This window comes from Ascaphus truei, chromosome 8 (assembly GCF_040206685.1).
Source record: "Ascaphus truei isolate aAscTru1 chromosome 8, aAscTru1.hap1, whole genome shotgun sequence".
NCBI lineage: Eukaryota > Metazoa > Chordata > Amphibia > Anura > Ascaphidae > Ascaphus > Ascaphus truei.
In genome coordinates, this window is record NC_134490.1 from 106,918,766 (window position 1) to 106,937,183 (window position 18,418).

The window sequence follows — 18,418 nt, forward strand, 5'->3', positions numbered from 1 at the left end:
CCGTATACTGGGGGGACGGGGACGACTCCCATTAACCCCTGACTATACAGGGGATACGCTTATCACAATGCCTTTCTGGTCTGTGCTGAAGCAGGGCATTCTGGCAGCCAAGTGGCTTGACCTTTATTAGTGAGCCTGGTTACCCCCTCTCGGAACCACAGACTTAGAAATCGCCAGCTCATATACAGTGCATAAAATATATTTATATATATACCCTTATACACCATTTTAATAAAAAATATCACAAAATTCTTCTAAGTCCCTCGGGAAGAGTGAAAGACGCGCACGTTCATTTTCAGAGCTCCTAGACCTTCCTATAAGAAGTTAGCCAAAAAGTAGCTTCGAAAAACGCTTAGGTTAAGTTTCAGAGTTGCTTCTAATGTACCAAAGCTGGACTTAGACATAATTTCACTCTCACAACATTATGGCTGGTTGGAGACAGTCCGAACCACAAGTACCGGGTCCATGGTTCTAGCCGTATACTGGGGGGACGGGGACGACTCCCATTAACCCCTGACTATACCGGGGATACGCTTATCACAATGCCTTTCTGGTCTGTGCTGAAGCAGGGCATTCTGGCAGCCAAGTGGCTTGACCTTTATTAGTGAGCCTGGTTACCCCCTCTCGGAACCACAGACTTAGAAATCGCCAGCTCATATACAGTGCATAAAATATATTTATATATATACCCTTATACACCATTTTAATAAAAAATATCACAAAATTCTTCTAAGTCCCTCAGGAAGAGTGAAAGACGCGCACGTTCATTTTCAAAGCTCCTAGACCTTCCTATAAGAAGTTAGCCAAAAAGTAGCTTCGAAAAACGCTTAGGTTAAGTTTCAGAGTTGCTTCTAATGTACCAAAGCTGGACTTAGACATAATTTCACTCTCACAACATTATGGCTGGTTGGAGACAGTCCGAACCACAAGTACCGGGTCCATGGTTCTGGCCGTATACTGGGGGGACGGGGACGACTCCCATTAACCCCTGACTATACCGGGGATACGCTTATCACAATGCCTTTCTGGTCTGTGCTGAAGCAGGGCATTCTGGCAGCCAAGTGGCTTGACCTTTATTAGTGAGCCTGGTTACCCCCTCTCGGAACCACAGACTTAGAAATCGCCAGCTCATATACAGTGCATAAAATATATTTATATATATACCCTTATACACCATTTTAATAAAAAATATCACAAAATTCTTCTAAGTCCCTCGGGAAGAGTGAAAGACGCGCACGTTCATTTTCAGAGCTCCTAGACCTTCCTATAAGAAGTTAGCTAAAAAGTAGCTTCGAAAAACGCTTAGGTTAAGTTTCAGAGTTGCTTCTAATGTACCAAAGCTGGACTTAGACATAATTTCACTCTCACAACATTATGGCTGGTTGGAGACAGTCCGAACCACAAGTACCGGGTCCATGGTTCTGGCCGTATACTGGGGGGACGGGGACGACTCCCATTAACCCCTGACTATACCGGGGATACGCTTATCACAATGCCTTTCTGGTCTGTGCTGAAGCAGGGCATTCTGGCAGCCAAGTGGCTTGACCTTTATTAGTGAGCCTGGTTACCCCCTCTCGGAACCACAGACTTAGAAATCGCCAGCTCATATACAGTGCATAAAATATATTTATATATATACCCTTATACACCATTTTAATAAAAAATATCACAAAATTCTTCTAAGTCCCTAGGGAAGAGTGAAAGACGCGCACGTTCATTTTCAGAGCTCCTAGACCTTCCTATAAGAAGTTATCTAAAAAGTAGCTTCGAAAAACACTTAGGTTAAGTTTCAGAGTTGCTTCTAATGTTCCAAAGCTGGACTTAGACATAATTTCACTCTCACAACATTATGGCTGGTTGGAGACAGTCCGAACCACAAGTACCGGGTCCATGGTTCTGGCCGTATACTGGGGGGACGGGGACGACTCCCATTAACCCCTGACTATACAGGGGATACGCTTATCACAATGCCTTTCTGGTCTGTGCTGAAGCAGGGCATTCTGGCAGCCAAGTGGCTTGACCTTTATTAGTGAGCCTGGTTACCCCCTCTCGGAACCACAGACTTAGAAATCGCCAGCTCATATACAGTGCATAAAATATATTTATATATATACCCTTATACACCATTTTAATAAAAAATATCACAAAATTCTTCTAAGTCCCTCGGGAAGAGTGAAAGACGCGCACGTTCATTTTCAGAGCTCCTAGACCTTCCTATAAGAAGTTAGCCAAAAAGTAGCTTCGAAAAACGCTTAGGTTAAGTTTCAGAGTTGCTTCTAATGTACCAAAGCTGGACTTAGACATAATTTCACTCTCACAACATTATGGCTGGTTGGAGACAGTCCGAACCACAAGTACCGGGTCCATGGTTCTAGCCGTATACTGGGGGGACGGGGACGACTCCCATTAACCCCTGACTATACCGGGGATACGCTTATCACAATGCCTTTCTGGTCTGTGCTGAAGCAGGGCATTCTGGCAGCCAAGTGGCTTGACCTTTATTAGTGAGCCTGGTTACCCCCTCTCGGAACCACAGACTTAGAAATCGCCAGCTCATATACAGTGCATAAAATATATTTATATATATACCCTTATACACCATTTTAATAAAAAATATCACAAAATTCTTCTAAGTCCCTCAGGAAGAGTGAAAGACGCGCACGTTCATTTTCAAAGCTCCTAGACCTTCCTATAAGAAGTTAGCCAAAAAGTAGCTTCGAAAAACGCTTAGGTTAAGTTTCAGAGTTGCTTCTAATGTACCAAAGCTGGACTTAGACATAATTTCACTCTCACAACATTATGGCTGGTTGGAGACAGTCCGAACCACAAGTACCGGGTCCATGGTTCTGGCCGTATACTGGGGGGACGGGGACGACTCCCATTAACCCCTGACTATACCGGGGATACGCTTATCACAATGCCTTTCTGGTCTGTGCTGAAGCAGGGCATTCTGGCAGCCAAGTGGCTTGACCTTTATTAGTGAGCCTGGTTACCCCCTCTCGGAACCACAGACTTAGAAATCGCCAGCTCATATACAGTGCATAAAATATATTTATATATATACCCTTATACACCATTTTAATAAAAAATATCACAAAATTCTTCTAAGTCCCTCGGGAAGAGTGAAAGACGCGCACGTTCATTTTCAGAGCTCCTAGACCTTCCTATAAGAAGTTAGCTAAAAAGTAGCTTCGAAAAACGCTTAGGTTAAGTTTCAGAGTTGCTTCTAATGTACCAAAGCTGGACTTAGACATAATTTCACTCTCACAACATTATGGCTGGTTGGAGACAGTCCGAACCACAAGTACCGGGCTCATGGTTCTGGCCGTATACTGGGGGGACGGGGACGACTCCCATTAACCCCTGACTATACCGGGGATACGCTTATCACAATGCCTTTCTGGTCTGTGCTGAAGCAGGGCATTCTGGCAGCCAAGTGGCTTGACCTTTATTAGTGAGCCTGGTTACCCCCTCTCGGAACCACAGACTTAGAAATCGCCAGCTCATATACAGTGCATAAAATATATTTATATATATATACCCTTATACACCATTTTAATAAAAAATATCACAAAATTCTTCTAAGTCCCTCGGGAAGAGTGAAAGACGCGCGCGTTCATTTTCAGAGCTCCTAGACCTTCCTATAAGAAGTTAGCCAAAAAGTAGCTTCGAAAAACGCTTAGGTTAAGTTTCAGAGTTGCTTCTAATGTTCCAAAGCTGGACTTAGACATAATTTCACTCTCACAACATTATGGCTGGTTGGAGACAGTCCGAACCACAAGTACCGGGTCCATGGTTCTGGCCGTATACTGGGGGGACGGGGACGACTCCCATTAACCCCTGACTATACAGGGGATACGCTTATCATAATGCCTTTCTGGTCTGTGCTGAAGCAGGGCATTCTGGCAGCCAAGTGGCTTGACCTTTATTAGTGAGCCTGGTTACCCCCTCTCGGAACCACAGACTTAGAAATCGCCAGCTCATATACAGTGCATAAAATATATTTATATATATACCCTTATACACCATTTTAATAAAAAATATCACAAAATTCTTCTAAGTCCATCGGGAAGAGTGAAAGACGCGCACGTTCATTTTCAGAGCTCCTAGACCTTCCTATAAGAAGTTAGCCAAAAAGTAGCTTCGAAAAACGCTTAGGTTAAGTTTCAGAGTTGCTTCTAATGTACCAAAGCTGGACTTAGACATAATTTCACTCTCACAACATTATGGCTGGTTGGAGACAGTCCGAACCACAAGTACCGGGTCCATGGTTCTAGCCGTATACTGGGGGGACGGGGACGACTCCCATTAACCCCTGACTATACCGGGGATACGCTTATCACAATGCCTTTCTGGTCTGTGCTGAAGCAGGGCATTCTGGCAGCCAAGTGGCTTGACCTTTATTAGTGAGCCTGGTTACCCCCTCTCGGAACCACAGACTTAGAAATCGCCAGCTCATATACAGTGCATAAAATATATTTATATATATACCCTTATACACCATTTTAATAAAAAAATATCACAAAATTCTTCTAAGTCCCTCGGGAAGAGTGAAAGACGCGCACGTTCATTTTCAGAGCTCCTAGACCTTCCTATAAGAAGTTAGCCAAAAAGTAGCTTCGAAAAACGCTTAGGTTACGTTTCAGAGTTGCTTCTAATGTATCAAAGCTGGACTTAGACATAATTTCACTCTCACAACATTATGGCTGGATGGAGACAGTCCGAACCACAAGTACCGGGTCCATGGTTCTGGCCGTATACTGGGGGGACGGGGACGACTCCCATTAACCCCTGACTATACCGGGGATACGCTTATCACAATGCCTTTCTGGTCTGTGCTGAAGCAGGGCATTCTGGCAGCCAAGTGGCTTGACCTTTATTAGTGAGCCTGGTTACCCCCTCTCGGAACCACAGACTTAGAAATCGCCAGCTCATATACAGTGCATAAAATATATTTATATATATACCCTTATACACCATTTTAATAAAAAAATATCACAAAATTCTTCTAAGTCCCTCGGGAAGAGTGAAAGACGCGCACGTTCATTTTCAGAGCTCCTAGACCTTCCTATAAGAAGTTAGCCAAAAAGTAGCTTCGAAAAACGCTTAGGTTACGTTTCAGAGTTGCTTCTAATGTATCAAAGCTGGACTTAGACATAATTTCACTCTCACAACATTATGGCTGGATGGAGACAGTCCGAACCACAAGTACCGGGTCCATGGTTCTGGCCGTATACTGGGGGGACGGGGACGACTCCCATTAACCCCTGACTATACCGGGGATACGCTTATCACAATGCCTTTCTGGTCTGTGCTGAAGCAGGGCATTCTGGCAGCCAAGTGGCTTGACCTTTATTAGTGAGCCTGGTTACCCCCTCTCGGAACCACAGACTTAGAAATCGCCAGCTCATATACAGTGCATAAAATATATTTATATATATACCCTTATACACCATTTTAATAAAAAATATCACAAAATTCTTCTAAGTCCCTCGGGAAGAGTGAAAGACGCGCACGTTCATTTTCAGAGCTCCTAGACCTTCCTATAAGAAGTTAGCCAAAAAGTAGCTTCGAAAAACGCTTAGGTTAAGTTTCAGAGTTGCTTCTAATGTACCAAAGCTGGACTTAGACATAATTTCACTCTCACAACATTATGGCTGGTTGGAGACAGTCCGAACCACAAGTACCGGGTCCATGGTTCTGGCCGTATACTGGGGGGACGGGGACGACTCCCATTAACCCCTGACTATACCGGGGATACGCTTATCACAATGCCTTTCTGGTCTGTGCTGAAGCAGGGCATTCTGGCAGGCAAGTGGCTTGACCTTTATTAGTGAGCCTGGTTACCCCCTCTCGGAACCACAGACTTAGAAATCGCCAGCTCATATACAGTGCATAAAATATATTTATATATATACCCTTATACACCATTTTAATAAAAAATATCACAAAATTCTTCTAAGTCCCTCGGGAAGAGTGAAAGACGCGCACGTTCATTTTCAGAGCTCCTAGACCTTCCTATAAGAAGTTAGCTAAAAAGTAGCTTCGAAAAACGCTTAGGTTAAGTTTCAGAGTTGCTTCTAATGTACCAAAGCTGGACTTAGACATAATTTCACTCTCACAACATTATGGCTGGTTGGAGACAGTCCGAACCACAAGTACCGGGTCCATGGTTCTGGCCGTATACTGGGGGGACGGGGACGACTCCCATTAACCCCTGACTATACCGGGGATACGCTTATCACAATGCCTTTCTGGTCTGTGCTGAAGCAGGGCATTCTGGCAGCCAAGTGGCTTGACCTTTATTAGTGAGCCTGGTTACCCCCTCTCGGAACCACAGACTTAGAAATCGCCAGCTCATATACAGTGCATAAAATATATTTATATATATACCCTTATACACCATTTTAATAAAAAATATCACAAAATTCTTCTAAGTCCCTCGGGAAGAGTGAAAGACGCGCACGTTCATTTTCAGAGCTCCTAGACCTTCCTATAAGAAGTTAGCTAAAAAGTAGCTTCGAAAAACGCTTAGGTTAAGTTTCAGAGTTGCTTCTAATGTACCAAAGCTGGACTTAGACATAATTTCACTCTCACAACATTATGGCTGGTTGGAGACAGTCCGAACCACAAGTACCGGGTCCATGGTTCTGGCCGTATACTGGGGGGACGGGGACGACTCCCATTAACCCCTGACTATACCGGGGATACGCTTATCACAATGCCTTTCTGGTCTGTGCTGAAGCAGGGCATTCTGGCAGCCAAGTGGCTTGACCTTTATTAGTGAGCCTGGTTACCCCCTCTCGGAACCACAGACTTAGAAATCGCCAGCTCATATACAGTGCATAAAATATATTTATATATATACCCTTATACACCATTTTAATAAAAAATATCACAAAATTCTTCTAAGTCCCTAGGGAAGAGTGAAAGACGCGCACGTTCATTTTCAGAGCTCCTAGACCTTCCTATAAGAAGTTATCTAAAAAGTAGCTTCGAAAAACACTTAGGTTAAGTTTCAGAGTTGCTTCTAATGTTCCAAAGCTGGACTTAGACATAATTTCACTCTCACAACATTATGGCTGGTTGGAGACAGTCCGAACCACAAGTACCGGGTCCATGGTTCTGGCCGTATACTGGGGGGACGGGGACGACTCCCATTAACCCCTGACTATACAGGGGATACGCTTATCACAATGCCTTTCTGGTCTGTGCTGAAGCAGGGCATTCTGGCAGCCAAGTGGCTTGACCTTTATTAGTGAGCCTGGTTACCCCCTCTCGGAACCACAGACTTAGAAATCGCCAGCTCATATACAGTGCATAAAATATATTTATATATATACCCTTATACACCATTTTAATAAAAAATATCACAAAATTCTTCTAAGTCCCTCAGGAAGAGTGAAAGACGCGCACGTTCATTTTCAAAGCTCCTAGACCTTCCTATAAGAAGTTAGCCAAAAAGTAGCTTCGAAAAACGCTTAGGTTAAGTTTCAGAGTTGCTTCTAATGTACCAAAGCTGGACTTAGACATAATTTCACTCTCACAACATTATGGCTGGTTGGAGACAGTCCGAACCACAAGTACCGGGTCCATGGTTCTAGCCGTATACTGGGGGGACGGGGACGACTCCCATTAACCCCTGACTATACCGGGGATACGCTTATCACAATGCCTTTCTGGTCTGTGCTGAAGCAGGGCATTCTGGCAGCCAAGTGGCTTGACCTTTATTAGTGAGCCTGGTTACCCCCTCTCGGAACCACAGACTTAGAAATCGCCAGCTCATATACAGTGCATAAAATATATTTATATATATACCCTTATACACCATTTTAATAAAAAATATCACAAAATTCTTCTAAGTCCCTCGGGAAGAGTGAAAGACGCGCACGTTCATTTTCAGAGCTCCTAGACCTTCCTATAAGAAGTTAGCTAAAAAGTAGCTTCGAAAAACGCTTAGGTTAAGTTTCAGAGTTGCTTCTAATGTACCAAAGCTGGACTTAGACATAATTTCACTCTCACAACATTATGGCTGGTTGGAGACAGTCCGAACCACAAGTACCGGGTCCATGGTTCTGGCCGTATACTGGGGGGACGGGGACGACTCCCATTAACCCCTGACTATACCGGGGATACGCTTATCACAATGCCTTTCTGGTCTGTGCTGAAGCAGGGCATTCTGGCAGCCAAGTGGCTTGACCTTTATTAGTGAGCCTGGTTACCCCCTCTCGGAACCACAGACTTAGAAATCGCCAGCTCATATACAGTGCATAAAATATATTTATATATATACCCTTATACACCATTTTAATAAAAAATATCACAAAATTCTTCTAAGTCCCTCGGGAAGAGTGAAAGACGCGCACGTTCATTTTCAGAGCTCCTAGACCTTCCTATAAGAAGTTAGCTAAAAAGTAGCTTCGAAAAACGCTTAGGTTAAGTTTCAGAGTTGCTTCTAATGTACCAAAGCTGGACTTAGACATAATTTCACTCTCACAACATTATGGCTGGTTGGAGACAGTCCGAACCACAAGTACCGGGTCCATGGTTCTGGCCGTATACTGGGGGGACGGGGACGACTCCCATTAACCCCTGACTATACCGGGGATACGCTTATCACAATGCCTTTCTGGTCTGTGCTGAAGCAGGGCATTCTGGCAGCCAAGTGGCTTGACCTTTATTAGTGAGCCTGGTTACCCCCTCTCGGAACCACAGACTTAGAAATCGCCAGCTCATATACAGTGCATAAAATATATTTATATATATACCCTTATACACCATTTTAATAAAAAATATCACAAAATTCTTCTAAGTCCCTAGGGAAGAGTGAAAGACGCGCACGTTCATTTTCAGAGCTCCTAGACCTTCCTATAAGAAGTTATCTAAAAAGTAGCTTCGAAAAACACTTAGGTTAAGTTTCAGAGTTGCTTCTAATGTTCCAAAGCTGGACTTAGACATAATTTCACTCTCACAACATTATGGCTGGTTGGAGACAGTCCGAACCACAAGTACCGGGTCCATGGTTCTGGCCGTATACTGGGGGGACGGGGACGACTCCCATTAACCCCTGACTATACAGGGGATACGCTTATCACAATGCCTTTCTGGTCTGTGCTGAAGCAGGGCATTCTGGCAGCCAAGTGGCTTGACCTTTATTAGTGAGCCTGGTTACCCCCTCTCGGAACCACAGACTTAGAAATCGCCAGCTCATATACAGTGCATAAAATATATTTATATATATACCCTTATACACCATTTTAATAAAAAATATCACAAAATTCTTCTAAGTCCCTCAGGAAGAGTGAAAGACGCGCACGTTCATTTTCAAAGCTCCTAGACCTTCCTATAAGAAGTTAGCCAAAAAGTAGCTTCGAAAAACGCTTAGGTTAAGTTTCAGAGTTGCTTCTAATGTACCAAAGCTGGACTTAGACATAATTTCACTCTCACAACATTATGGTTGGTTGGAGACAGTCCGAACCACAAGTACCGGGTCCATGGTTCTAGCCGTATACTGGGGGGACGGGGACGACTCCCATTAACCCCTGACTATACCGGGGATACGCTTATCACAATGCCTTTCTGGTCTGTGCTGAAGCAGGGCATTCTGGCAGCCAAGTGGCTTGACCTTTATTAGTGAGCCTGGTTACCCCCTCTCGGAACCACAGACTTAGAAATCGCCAGCTCATATACAGTGCATAAAATATATTTATATATATACCCTTATACACCATTTTAATAAAAAATATCACAAAATTCTTCTAAGTCCCTCAGGAAGAGTGAAAGACGCGCACGTTCATTTTCAAAGCTCCTAGACCTTCCTATAAGAAGTTAGCCAAAAAGTAGCTTCGAAAAACGCTTAGGTTAAGTTTCAGAGTTGCTTCTAATGTACCAAAGCTGGACTTAGACATAATTTCACTCTCACAACATTATGGCTGGTTGGAGACAGTCCGAACCACAAGTACCGGGTCCATGGTTCTGGCCGTATACTGGGGGGACGGGGACGACTCCCATTAACCCCTGACTATACCGGGGATACGCTTATCACAATGCCTTTCTGGTCTGTGCTGAAGCAGGGCATTCTGGCAGCCAAGTGGCTTGACCTTTATTAGTGAGCCTGGTTACCCCCTCTCGGAACCACAGACTTAGAAATCGCCAGCTCATATACAGTGCATAAAATATATTTATATATATACCCTTATACACCATTTTAATAAAAAATATCACAAAATTCTTCTAAGTCCCTCGGGAAGAGTGAAAGACGCGCACGTTCATTTTCAGAGCTCCTAGACCTTCCTATAAGAAGTTAGCTAAAAAGTAGCTTCGAAAAACGCTTAGGTTAAGTTTCAGAGTTGCTTCTAATGTACCAAAGCTGGACTTAGACATAATTTCACTCTCACAACATTATGGCTGGTTGGAGACAGTCCGAACCACAAGTACCGGGTCCATGGTTCTGGCCGTATACTGGGGGGACGGGGACGACTCCCATTAACCCCTGACTATACCGGGGATACGCTTATCACAATGCCTTTCTGGTCTGTGCTGAAGCAGGGCATTCTGGCAGCCAAGTGGCTTGACCTTTATTAGTGAGCCTGGTTACCCCCTCTCGGAACCACAGACTTAGAAATCGCCAGCTCATATACAGTGCATAAAATATATTTATATATATACCCTTATACACCATTTTAATAAAAAATATCACAAAATTCTTCTAAGTCCCTAGGGAAGAGTGAAAGACGCGCACGTTCATTTTCAGAGCTCCTAGACCTTCCTATAAGAAGTTATCTAAAAAGTAGCTTCGAAAAACACTTAGGTTAAGTTTCAGAGTTGCTTCTAATGTTCCAAAGCTGGACTTAGACATAATTTCACTCTCACAACATTATGGCTGGTTGGAGACAGTCCGAACCACAAGTACCGGGTCCATGGTTCTGGCCGTATACTGGGGGGACGGGGACGACTCCCATTAACCCCTGACTATACAGGGGATACGCTTATCACAATGCCTTTCTGGTCTGTGCTGAAGCAGGGCATTCTGGCAGCCAAGTGGCTTGACCTTTATTAGTGAGCCTGGTTACCCCCTCTCGGAACCACAGACTTAGAAATCGCCAGCTCATATACAGTGCATAAAATATATTTATATATATACCCTTATACACCATTTTAATAAAAAATATCACAAAATTCTTCTAAGTCCCTCGGGAAGAGTGAAAGACGCGCACGTTCATTTTCAGAGCTCCTAGACCTTCCTATAAGAAGTTAGCTAAAAAGTAGCTTCGAAAAACGCTTAGGTTAAGTTTCAGAGTTGCTTCTAATGTACCAAAGCTGGACTTAGACATAATTTCACTCTCACAACATTATGGCTGGTTGGAGACAGTCCGAACCACAAGTACCGGGTCCATGGTTCTGGCCGTATACTGGGGGGACGGGGACGACTCCCATTAACCCCTGACTATACCGGGGATACGCTTATCACAATGCCTTTCTGGTCTGTGCTGAAGCAGGGCATTCTGGCAGCCAAGTGGCTTGACCTTTATTAGTGAGCCTGGTTACCCCCTCTCGGAACCACAGACTTAGAAATCGCCAGCTCATATACAGTGCATAAAATATATTTATATATATACCCTTATACACCATTTTAATAAAAAATATCACAAAATTCTTCTAAGTCCCTAGGGAAGAGTGAAAGACGCGCACGTTCATTTTCAGAGCTCCTAGACCTTCCTATAAGAAGTTATCTAAAAAGTAGCTTCGAAAAACACTTAGGTTAAGTTTCAGAGTTGCTTCTAATGTTCCAAAGCTGGACTTAGACATAATTTCACTCTCACAACATTATGGCTGGTTGGAGACAGTCCGAACCACAAGTACCGGGTCCATGGTTCTGGCCGTATACTGGGGGGACGGGGACGACTCCCATTAACCCCTGACTATACAGGGGATACGCTTATCACAATGCCTTTCTGGTCTGTGCTGAAGCAGGGCATTCTGGCAGCCAAGTGGCTTGACCTTTATTAGTGAGCCTGGTTACCCCCTCTCGGAACCACAGACTTAGAAATCGCCAGCTCATATACAGTGCATAAAATATATTTATATATATACCCTTATACACCATTTTAATAAAAAATATCACAAAATTCTTCTAAGTCCCTCGGGAAGAGTGAAAGACGCGCACGTTCATTTTCAGAGCTCCTAGACCTTCCTATAAGAAGTTAGCCAAAAAGTAGCTTCGAAAAACGCTTAGGTTAAGTTTCAGAGTTGCTTCTAATGTACCAAAGCTGGACTTAGACATAATTTCACTCTCACAACATTATGGCTGGTTGGAGACAGTCCGAACCACAAGTACCGGGTCCATGGTTCTAGCCGTATACTGGGGGGACGGGGACGACTCCCATTAACCCCTGACTATACCGGGGATACGCTTATCACAATGCCTTTCTGGTCTGTGCTGAAGCAGGGCATTCTGGCAGCCAAGTGGCTTGACCTTTATTAGTGAGCCTGGTTACCCCCTCTCGGAACCACAGACTTAGAAATCGCCAGCTCATATACAGTGCATAAAATATATTTATATATATACCCTTATACACCATTTTAATAAAAAATATCACAAAATTCTTCTAAGTCCCTCAGGAAGAGTGAAAGACGCGCACGTTCATTTTCAAAGCTCCTAGACCTTCCTATAAGAAGTTAGCCAAAAAGTAGCTTCGAAAAACGCTTAGGTTAAGTTTCAGAGTTGCTTCTAATGTACCAAAGCTGGACTTAGACATAATTTCACTCTCACAACATTATGGCTGGTTGGAGACAGTCCGAACCACAAGTACCGGGTCCATGGTTCTGGCCGTATACTGGGGGGACGGGGACGACTCCCATTAACCCCTGACTATACCGGGGATACGCTTATCACAATGCCTTTCTGGTCTGTGCTGAAGCAGGGCATTCTGGCAGCCAAGTGGCTTGACCTTTATTAGTGAGCCTGGTTACCCCCTCTCGGAACCACAGACTTAGAAATCGCCAGCTCATATACAGTGCATAAAATATATTTATATATATACCCTTATACACCATTTTAATAAAAAATATCACAAAATTCTTCTAAGTCCCTCGGGAAGAGTGAAAGACGCGCACGTTCATTTTCAGAGCTCCTAGACCTTCCTATAAGAAGTTAGCTAAAAAGTAGCTTCGAAAAACGCTTAGGTTAAGTTTCAGAGTTGCTTCTAATGTACCAAAGCTGGACTTAGACATAATTTCACTCTCACAACATTATGGCTGGTTGGAGACAGTCCGAACCACAAGTACCGGGTCCATGGTTCTGGCCGTATACTGGGGGGACGGGGACGACTCCCATTAACCCCTGACTATACCGGGGATACGCTTATCACAATGCCTTTCTGGTCTGTGCTGAAGCAGGGCATTCTGGCAGCCAAGTGGCTTGACCTTTATTAGTGAGCCTGGTTACCCCCTCTCGGAACCACAGACTTAGAAATCGCCAGCTCATATACAGTGCATAAAATATATTTATATATATACCCTTATACACCATTTTAATAAAAAATATCACAAAATTCTTCTAAGTCCCTAGGGAAGAGTGAAAGACGCGCACGTTCATTTTCAGAGCTCCTAGACCTTCCTATAAGAAGTTATCTAAAAAGTAGCTTCGAAAAACACTTAGGTTAAGTTTCAGAGTTGCTTCTAATGTTCCAAAGCTGGACTTAGACATAATTTCACTCTCACAACATTATGGCTGGTTGGAGACAGTCCGAACCACAAGTACCGGGTCCATGGTTCTGGCCGTATACTGGGGGGACGGGGACGACTCCCATTAACCCCTGACTATACAGGGGATACGCTTATCACAATGCCTTTCTGGTCTGTGCTGAAGCAGGGCATTCTGGCAGCCAAGTGGCTTGACCTTTATTAGTGAGCCTGGTTACCCCCTCTCGGAACCACAGACTTAGAAATCGCCAGCTCATATACAGTGCATAAAATATATTTATATATATACCCTTATACACCATTTTAATAAAAAATATCACAAAATTCTTCTAAGTCCCTCAGGAAGAGTGAAAGACGCGCACGTTCATTTTCAAAGCTCCTAGACCTTCCTATAAGAAGTTAGCCAAAAAGTAGCTTCGAAAAACGCTTAGGTTAAGTTTCAGAGTTGCTTCTAATGTACCAAAGCTGGACTTAGACATAATTTCACTCTCACAACATTATGGCTGGTTGGAGACAGTCCGAACCACAAGTACCGGGTCCATGGTTCTGGCCGTATACTGGGGGGACGGGGACGACTCCCATTAACCCCTGACTATACCGGGGATACGCTTATCACAATGCCTTTCTGGTCTGTGCTGAAGCAGGGCATTCTGGCAGCCAAGTGGCTTGACCTTTATTAGTGAGCCTGGTTACCCCCTCTCGGAACCACAGACTTAGAAATCGCCAGCTCATATACAGTGCATAAAATATATTTATATATATACCCTTATACACCATTTTAATAAAAAATATCACAAAATTCTTCTAAGTCCCTCGGGAAGAGTGAAAGACGCGCACGTTCATTTTCAGAGCTCCTAGACCTTCCTATAAGAAGTTAGCTAAAAAGTAGCTTCGAAAAACGCTTAGGTTAAGTTTCAGAGTTGCTTCTAATGTACCAAAGCTGGACTTAGACATAATTTCACTCTCACAACATTATGGCTGGTTGGAGACAGTCCGAACCACAAGTACCGGGTCCATGGTTCTGGCCGTATACTGGGGGGACGGGGACGACTCCCATTAACCCCTGACTATACCGGGGATACGCTTATCACAATGCCTTTCTGGTCTGTGCTGAAGCAGGGCATTCTGGCAGCCAAGTGGCTTGACCTTTATTAGTGAGCCTGGTTACCCCCTCTCGGAACCACAGACTTAGAAATCGCCAGCTCATATACAGTGCATAAAATATATTTATATATATACCCTTATACACCATTTTAATAAAAAATATCACAAAATTCTTCTAAGTCCCTAGGGAAGAGTGAAAGACGCGCACGTTCATTTTCAGAGCTCCTAGACCTTCCTATAAGAAGTTATCTAAAAAGTAGCTTCGAAAAACACTTAGGTTAAGTTTCAGAGTTGCTTCTAATGTTCCAAAGCTGGACTTAGACATAATTTCACTCTCACAACATTATGGCTGGTTGGAGACAGTCCGAACCACAAGTACCGGGTCCATGGTTCTGGCCGTATACTGGGGGGACGGGGACGACTCCCATTAACCCCTGACTATACAGGGGATACGCTTATCACAATGCCTTTCTGGTCTGTGCTGAAGCAGGGCATTCTGGCAGCCAAGTGGCTTGACCTTTATTAGTGAGCCTGGTTACCCCCTCTCGGAACCACAGACTTAGAAATCGCCAGCTCATATACAGTGCATAAAATATATTTATATATATACCCTTATACACCATTTTAATAAAAAATATCACAAAATTCTTCTAAGTCCCTCGGGAAGAGTGAAAGACGCGCACGTTCATTTTCAGAGCTCCTAGACCTTCCTATAAGAAGTTAGCCAAAAAGTAGCTTCGAAAAACGCTTAGGTTAAGTTTCAGAGTTGCTTCTAATGTACCAAAGCTGGACTTAGACATAATTTCACTCTCACAACATTATGGCTGGTTGGAGACAGTCCGAACCACAAGTACCGGGTCCATGGTTCTAGCCGTATACTGGGGGGACGGGGACGACTCCCATTAACCCCTGACTATACCGGGGATACGCTTATCACAATGCCTTTCTGGTCTGTGCTGAAGCAGGGCATTCTGGCAGCCAAGTGGCTTGACCTTTATTAGTGAGCCTGGTTACCCCCTCTCGGAACCACAGACTTAGAAATCGCCAGCTCATATACAGTGCATAAAATATATTTATATATACCCTTATACACCATTTTAATAAAAAATATCACAAAATTCTTCTAAGTCCCTCAGGAAGAGTGAAAGACGCGCACGTTCATTTTCAAAGCTCCTAGACCTTCCTATAAGAAGTTAGCCAAAAAGTAGCTTCGAAAAACGCTTAGGTTAAGTTTCAGAGTTGCTTCTAATGTACCAAAGCTGGACTTAGACATAATTTCACTCTCACAACATTATGGCTGGTTGGAGACAGTCCGAACCACAAGTACCGGGTCCATGGTTCTGGCCGTATACTGGGGGGACGGGGACGACTCCCATTAACCCCTGACTATACCGGGGATACGCTTATCACAATGCCTTTCTGGTCTGTGCTGAAGCAGGGCATTCTGGCAGCCAAGTGGCTTGACCTTTATTAGTGAGCCTGGTTACCCCCTCTCGGAACCACAGACTTAGAAATCGCCAGCTCATATACAGTGCATAAAATATATTTATATATATACCCTTATACACCATTTTAATAAAAAATATCACAAAATTCTTCTAAGTCCCTCGGGAAGAGTGAAAGACGCGCACGTTCATTTTCAGAGCTCCTAGACCTTCCTATAAGAAGTTAGCAAAAAAGTAGCTTCGAAAAACGCTTAGGTTAAGTTTCAGAGTTGCTTCTAATGTACCAAAGCTGGACTTAGACATAATTTCACTCTCACAACATTATGGCTGGTTGGAGACAGTCCGAACCACAAGTACCGGGCTCATGGTTCTGGCCGTATACTGGGGGGACGGGGACGACTCCCATTAACCCCTGACTATACCGGGGATACGCTTATCACAATGCCTTTCTGGTCTGTGCTGAAGCAGGGCATTCTGGCAGCCAAGTGGCTTGACCTTTATTAGTGAGCCTGGTTACCCCCTCTCGGAACCACAGACTTAGAAATCGCCAGCTCATATACAGTGCATAAAATATATTTATATATATATACCCTTATACACCATTTTAATAAAAAATATCACAAAATTCTTCTAAGTCCCTCGGGAAGAGTGAAAGACGCGCGCGTTCATTTTCAGAGCTCCTAGACCTTCCTATAAGAAGTTAGCCAAAAAGTAGCTTCGAAAAACGCTTAGGTTAAGTTTCAGAGTTGCTTCTAATGTTCCAAAGCTGGACTTAGACATAATTTCACTCTCACAACATTATGGCTGGTTGGAGACAGTCCGAACCACAAGTACCGGGTCCATGGTTCTGGCCGTATACTGGGGGGACGGGGACGACTCCCATTAACCCCTGACTATACAGGGGATACGCTTATCACAATGCCTTTCTGGTCTGTGCTGAAGCAGGGCATTCTGGCAGCCAAGTGGCTTGACCTTTATTAGTGAGCCTGGTTACCCCCTCTTGGAACCACAGACTTAGAAATCGCCAGCTCATATACAGTGCATAAAATATATTTATATATATACCCTTATACACCATTTTAATAAAAAATATCACAAAATTCTTCTAAGTCCCTCGGGAAGAGTGAAAGACGCGCACGTTCATTTTCAGAGCTCCTAGACCTTCCTATAAGAAGTTAGCCAAAAAGTAGCTTCGAAAAACGCTTAGGTTAAGTTTCAGAGTTGCTTCTAATGTACCAAAGCTGGACTTAGACATAATTTCACTCTCACAACATTATGGCTGGTTGGAGACAGTCCGAACCACAAGTACCGGGTCCATGGTTCTAGCCGTATACTGGGGGGACGGGGACGACTCCCATTAACCCCTGACTATACCGGGGATACGCTTATCACAATGCCTTTCTGGTCTGTGCTGAAGCAGGGCATTCTGGCAGCCAAGTGGCTTGACCTTTATTAGTGAGCCTGGTTACCCCCTCTCGGAACCACAGACTTAGAAATCGCCAGCTCATATACAGTGCATAAAATATATTTATATATATACCCTTATACACCATTTTAATAAAAAATATCACAAAATTCTTCTAAGTCCCTCAGGAAGAGTGAAAGACGCGCACGTTCATTTTCAAAGCTCCTAGACCTTCCTATAAGAAGTTAGCCAAAAAGTAGCTTCGAAAAACGCTTAGGTTAAGTTTCAGAGTTGCTTCTAATGTACCAAAGCTGGACTTAGACATAATTTCACTCTCACAACATTATGGCTGGTTGGAGACAGTCCGAACCACAAGTACCGGGTCCATGGTTCTGGCCGTATACTGGGGGGACGGGGACGACTCCCATTAACCCCTGACTATACCGGGGATACGCTTATCACAATGCCTTTCTGGTCTGTGCTGAAGCAGGGCATTCTGGCAGCCAAGTGGCTTGACCTTTATTAGTGAGCCTGGTTACCCCCTCTCGGAACCACAGACTTAGAAATCGCCAGCTCATATACAGTGCATAAAATATATTTATATATATACCCTTATACACCATTTTAATAAAAAATATCACAAAATTCTTCTAAGTCCCTCGGGAAGAGTGAAAGACGCGCACGTTCATTTTCAGAGCTCCTAGACCTTCCTATAAGAAGTTAGCTAAAAAGTAGCTTCGAAAAACGCTTAGGTTAAGTT